This window comes from Anneissia japonica, unplaced genomic scaffold, assembly GCF_011630105.1.
Source record: "Anneissia japonica isolate Jap-2015-1 unplaced genomic scaffold, ASM1163010v1 scaffold997_len2565447_cov190, whole genome shotgun sequence".
Taxonomy (NCBI): Eukaryota; Metazoa; Echinodermata; class Crinoidea; order Comatulida; family Comatulidae; genus Anneissia; species Anneissia japonica.
In genome coordinates this window covers 2,341,327-2,348,403 of record NW_022696369.1, presented here as the reverse complement: position 1 = coordinate 2,348,403, position 7,077 = coordinate 2,341,327, and positions in this window count along the sequence as shown.

The window sequence follows — 7,077 nt, the reverse complement described above, 5'->3', positions numbered from 1 at the left end:
CCTAAGCTATTGCCTGAAATTTTCAATTTAAAATTTAATTACAAATATTAACTATTTTGTTAACTAAATATAGTCGAGACACAACCTGTAATAAATACTTACCAAATTGCTTCACTTTAATGATGGGCGTAGGACCAACATTCGAGGGAAACACAAAGTTGGTAAACACGAGGTTCTGGGTGTCAATTGCTCAATGCCCTCTATATTTCATTAATATGGATTAATATTCTATAATGTAAGGTAGGTTAACGTACATTAACTTTCTAATTAAATTTCTAATTAAACATGATCACAAATAATGATTTACTGACGCTGTATCCATGATTATTACTTAACTACCAATACTTCTCACGTTTAGTTTGGTTCAAATTCTTGTACTGGTGTATGAAGAAATCAGGTAACGTATGTTACACTGCTTAAAAGCGACAATCAAAATTTCAAGTTTAGGACCATATTTTGCATAGAAGACTATTCTACTTTTCCGAATAAACAATACAGTATTCATAACATCTTATCAAATATTAGCTATTTCATTAAAGTTTTGCTGCAATATGTTTTTCCTGGCAAATATGATTAGGCCTATGTAACGTAAATTACGTGCATTTGGCGACACGGTTAAACTTTACCATAACCATACTACAAAATTTGGTAAAAATTCAACTTGGAATGACAAAATATGATAATAATGTGGAAAAAGTGTTACCAAAATTCGAAAGGCCATAATATATTATAAAAGTATATCAAATTTCATGGAGTTTTGATAACTAACAACAGAGTTGTGGCCGAGTTGGCTGTAGCCAAACTTTTTGTGGCCGAGTTGACTTGTGGCCGAGTTGACTTGTGGCCGAGTTAACTTGTGGCCGAATTGACTTGTGGCCGAGTTGGATCGAATTCATTTTGATATGTACATGTTTTGTGTTATGTGTTGATTGGTCTTAGTTAATAATACAGTTTAATGGCTTAATGCAATAATATTACAGTTTAATAGTTTACAATAATATTACAGTTTAATGGCCCCGGAACCCTGAACCCCGACATGGGGCCCTTGGCGGCCCCCTGCGGCCCCAATCATCAGTGCTCGCGCTTCGCTCGCAACCTGACCATTTCACTTCTCGTGACTACGGCCCTGCTATGACGTGTGTGGCTGAACCTTGTTTGGTTGAATCATAGTAGAAAGAAAAAACATTCAACAATTGTCGGGGGCGGGTGGGGAAACACAAATGTACGGTATTATTTATTTAATAAAATAATATTTAATTTGTATATAATAAAATTTTATCACTGAGAGAGCAGATAATGATGTCAAAATATATACATGGAGGCTTCATGATCAAAAGTTCTTGCCAAGATTTGGTATGTTGATCCCCGGCGCGGCTGGGCTGCTGGGCCGCGGCTTGGTGCCTGGAATCGTAAATAGGCCGTGAAGTAAAAAGTTTGCGGAACGTTGGTTTAGGGGATGTAATGCTGGTGAATACACTCCATTATACAAATTAATGTTGCAGTGGCCCTATTTATTGTTTTATATTCGTAATTCCCAGCATTCATTTTGAAAAGAAGCCCCTCCTAACTTTGCAAAAGTAGCCTCGAATAGAAGCCCATCTCGAAAAGAAGCCCATTCAAATTCGCAAAAAAAGAAAGAAAAAAAAAAAGCCCAGGGCTTCAATTCAAGGTTTTACGGTTGCTCTACGCATATAAAATCCCTTTGATTTATATATTAAATTTCATTTGCCCGCTAATTTTCCTTTGGGGCATGCTGTATTTTTATCAATACATTACACGTCTTAATTTTTCATACTCAATATTTCACATAAGGTAATGAATTAGGTTGAATCGATTGCAACATAACTTTGGGTCAATAAGCAATATACATGTATATACATAAGATTCTAATGCTTATGTACTGTATGTTGCATTACATATTGTTTATACTGACTAATCAATGTATCTTAACCATATATCTTTTACTTAAACACTTTTAAACTTTATTTTATATTAAGTTTATTTAGGCATATGTGTATATTGAACTTTGGAAAAAGAATTTCATATAAAAATGTTGTGTGTCAATAAAGAGAGACTTGAACTTGATACTACAACGCTTTGAAATAGCAAAGAATGCCTATCTGTCTACAAAATTGTTTAACAGTGAATTTCACTTCAAGTGTATGCCAAAGGACTAATTCCAATTTAACTTTTTTCATAAGTAAATATTTACTCTTATTAACAGGGGCGCAGCCATAGGGGGGGGGGTCAAGGGCCTTGACCCTACCCCATCAAAATTTTTAGAAGTATCCCAATTATAGTAGTAAATGAATCGGTAATGTAAAAAAATATAATGTATGTAAGCCACCCTCTTTCTATTATGATTTACAGAATAACTGTGACCCGTGAATTCTGTTCTTACAGTAATAATTAAAGTTCAAATTACAGTAAAAACATTTTGTTACAATCATAGTAACTCTCTGGTTACGCGTATTGGGGTAGCAAATGGAAACGCTGTAACTTATTACAGTACTGTTTGGTATAAATGATCAGAGAAGAGTTAAAATTTAACCTCCCTATGCGACCAGCTCCCGTAAGCGATCACCTCCCTTAACGTCCACTCTCATATAGTCCCATTTGTTCTCCCTATCTAATTAGTGCATTTGACTTCCCGTAAGACACTGCACCACCTCCCGATTTTTTTATGATTTACCTCCCGTAAGCGACCACCTCAAAAGTTTGAACTATCTGTTGACAATAGGCCTAAATACAATCATATCTAACAAGTCAAATCGAAAGTTAGACGATGTGATGGTGCACTGTTATCGTCAACCTAAAATTATAGGCTTAAGCAACATAATGAAAATACATAAAAGCGATTGATAAATAGGGCTACGCTTTCTCTCGCGTCCAAGAAAATGCTTGCAGTAGGCATATAGCAAAGAATGCTTTGCTCTGTGTAGTAGGTAATAGAACAACATGCCTGCTTTTAAGACCTATTTAAAAATAGGCCTTCATCGGAGGTTCATGATTATAAAATCATCACCATTTGTTGTCGGAACCAGGAAAGAGTGAAATATTACGCCAAATTTATTTTCCTATTTACAAATTGCGATCAGGCTGACTTTTTAAAAAAAATTTAAATAGAAATTAACGTGGTGAAACCTCTCAATTTTATCTTTTATTACGTAAAATAACGCAAATTTTCGGGGCCTCCGCTCCGTGGGCCCCTGCCGGAGGCCCTTGGTCGGCCTCCTGGCCCCAGCCTAGTCGGTCGGTGCGCTCACAAAGCCTGACCCCCATCCCCTCAAATTTGTCCTTGGCTGCGTCCCTGATAGAGTAAATTTTATTCTTAAAATACGTTAAAAAGTAAAATCACACTGATTGATAGAGAGAAATTTCACCTTTTTCACATTTTTCATTTCAATTTATTTAATAATCCATGAAAGCGCTCTATCTTTTTCACTCTATTGTATTTTAGAGATAGGCTACTGTAGCCTATTACTGTTACAGGGTCTACTTATTTTAATTGACTTTAACCTCCTACATTCCGATTTGTATAACTGGATGAAATATTAATGTTTTTGTTTGCGATTTACTTTTAATTGATGAACATTTACAATTGTTGTAGATAAAACGAGGGGGAAATGTATATTATATAATCCGTATCAAGCGCGGATGAGAGTAAGTAAAACGACTACCCACGCGTAAAGTGTAAGTGGGATGCTATCCGGTTCTGTTTTTATTTAGAAAATCTTGAGTATCCTCAATGAACCGTCGAAAGCAATTTGTAGCCGAAAAACATCAAATCAAGTAATTTGAGTGGTCCTATGAACTAGTTAAAAAAACAGTTTTCACTGCAGGCTTATGTGTACACTACCTTACTAAATCCTCTTAAAGGTTTACGGCTCACACATGGAATATGAAAACAAGTTAAGATTCTGTAAATATTATAATTTCGATTTGTAGAAACCACAATAAACGATTACAGACCAAGCCCCGGGTTTTGATAATATGACCAAAAAGCCTATAGTATAGGTGTAGGCCTACCATTAATTTGGAGACAATAACAGTGTTAAATTATCTTTTTTCACGTAATCAGAGGCCTACAACGATTTCTTTATAATAGTCCAATGCGTTGCATGCGTTTTAATTTCAAGAGTTCCCGCATTTTAATTTGACTGTGTTGACCTGCGTATGTATGGCGTTTCTTGAATTATCGTCAATTCTCGGTTGTCGGTTGTAAACTAAGGTCTTTGATTTTTTACGCTTGATTAATAAGTGAAAAGAGAAAACGATAAATGTTAAATATTGTTTGCACTACTCCTATCAAAAGAATACGAGTTTCACTGTTTACCGCCAAATATTCAAAACTTGCAAGAAGTAACTTTAACTTTAAACAAAAATTAACAGAAATTTCCAAACCTGGAAAATGTTCTTGTAGCAGTATTTTTTTTACAACTACAGTCATATACATGTTTTAAAATAACCTAAATTAGATCCATAACGTGTAATGCATTTAGCTTTAATTTTCTCTGAAATGACATCATATATGCATGTTCATACTGAGTATACAAATATGCAAAATATTCACTGACGCTTTTCTCATAATAAGATATCACAATAGTGTATACAATTGTCTGTCAGAATAATATCCTAATAAAACCTTAATCATGAGATGACTTCAAGCTAGGGGAGTGTCCTTATCCTAAATTCTCTTTTCGAGATTAATATGTAAATGACTCGCCGTATATATAAGGCCTTCTGATAGTTACAGACGAGAAAACAGTTGGAAGAAGAGGTACTAGATAAAAGTCGACCATAATGCGGACAGCGGCACGTGCAACGGTCATTCTTTTCCTTTTAGTTAACTTTTTTAATACAGCAAAACCAAGTAATGTGTGTGTAAATCTCTGCAGAGAAAAGTACAAAGAAATGAATTGGGATAAGCTTTCTAATTGCGTTCATAATTTATGTTCGTACCACAAAAGTAAGTGTTTTCTTTTTTACATTTGTTCTAAAGGAACTTTTTCTGGAATTCATTAGATTAAAAACTAAAACGACAATAAATACAGAAGCAAAGTATAAGGTGATGATTATGCATAATTTATAAAAGACATGCATTTGTAAATGTCAGTAAACTTAAGCATTATTCTAGTATGAACATTCACTACGGTATCTTAACATACAAATTCTGTCAAACACCAATAAAATGTATAGCATCGGCAATAGTTCTCGTCTCGGTGATAATGTTTGTTAAAGTAATCGAGAAAGTAAACTCCAGCCAACTAAAAGTGATATTTATGTAAAAAGAAAAGAGCGAATAGCTCAGTTAATATTTGGTTTACCCAACATATTATTGACGACAATTTTAATTCTGTCTAAAAAGATATAGAATGCTGATAGGAAGGACATTTTCAGGTTCCAATGTTCATATAAAATTAGAATCAATTACTTATCTGTTGTGAGGATTGTTAAAACAATACTGTACAATGAATGATCCAATAAGCACAGTGGCGCTTCTAAGATCTGTGGAGCATTTTATAAATAATTACTGTAGTGTTAAATTCAGACTTTATTCTACATCGGTCTACCTGTCGCAGTCAGTGTTGCATGAATCAACGAGGAATCGGTTATATAATAATTTCTATATTTTTTAGGAGGTTTTCAGTCACCAAGGGACCGGTTAATTGCTGATTCAACGATGCAGTCAAATCCTGATAACAATGTGGAACGATCTTTCTAAAAGTTCTCAAGAATTTATACTTAAGGTGAGCATGAGCAAATTTGTTCAACTATTATTATTTGTTCTAACATACATACTAATGCGTCTAAAGTATCAAGGAATTAACCTCATAATATCTACATTGTCTCTTTACGTTTCTATTTATTACGTTACTACTTTAATCAATTCATGCTCTATGTATACTTTCACACAATTTATCTTAAAATTGGCGCATGACAAATATTTTATTATTATTATTATTATTAGTATTATTATTTTTCCTTAATATACCTGGGCAGGCATAGATCTACATATACAATATATGCATATATTCATTTATTTATATTTTCATTAATTATATTTTTTAATTATTTTTTTATATTTTATATATATAATTATATACTGTACATACTTATGTAATTATACATATGATTATATATCTATACATACTTATATAATTATATATATGTATATATACATATGTATATATATTATATGTATATATACATATATATATATCTGTCTCTTATACACATCTAGATGTGTATAAGAGACAGTATATATTCTTTAAATCAAAATATGGAGAATAACTCATGAGTAACATTATTTAATTTGCTGGAAATCGTATAGGGCCTATTTTAAAACGTGCGAAAGTTGTGTTTGAGGAAATATATATAGGCCCTATATAGCATTATCGTTTTAACTAAATAAATGTTATACTCGATTCACACGCCGAGACAAAATGTGGCAGGGACTCTGCAAAATTCTCGCTAGCTTATGTTACGTATGAATCGAGCATTAGGTAATGCATAACGCAATGTACTTTATTTTGCCTGAGGTAATATTTGTCTTCAATTCGTTTTTTTTTTTTTTCTCCACAATGTAATTTATGACATATGAAACAATTAATGATATTATGGTCGTTTAATCTCCATCTAGACAAGGAAAAAATTGTTAGAAAATAAGTTAGTTTGACCAAGTAAGTAATGGAGTTAAGATAATAATAATAATAATAATAATAATAATAATAATAATAATAATATTAATAATAATAATAATAATAATAATAATAATAATAATAATAATAATAATAATAATAATAATAATGCTCCTTGGAAACTTATCAATAAAATAATTCATCGTTATTATTATAGAATTGATGTTATTATTAGGCCCTATTAATAATATTATTTGATGATGAAAGTTTTTATTGCATTTTTGCTTAATGTCAATTTAGAATTAATTGGATTAACTATACAGTTATATATCCTGGTGATAATATTGAGACATAATTATTGTTATTAAAGATTTTATTTCATTGTAGTTGTGCAACATATATATATATATAATATATATATATATATATATATATA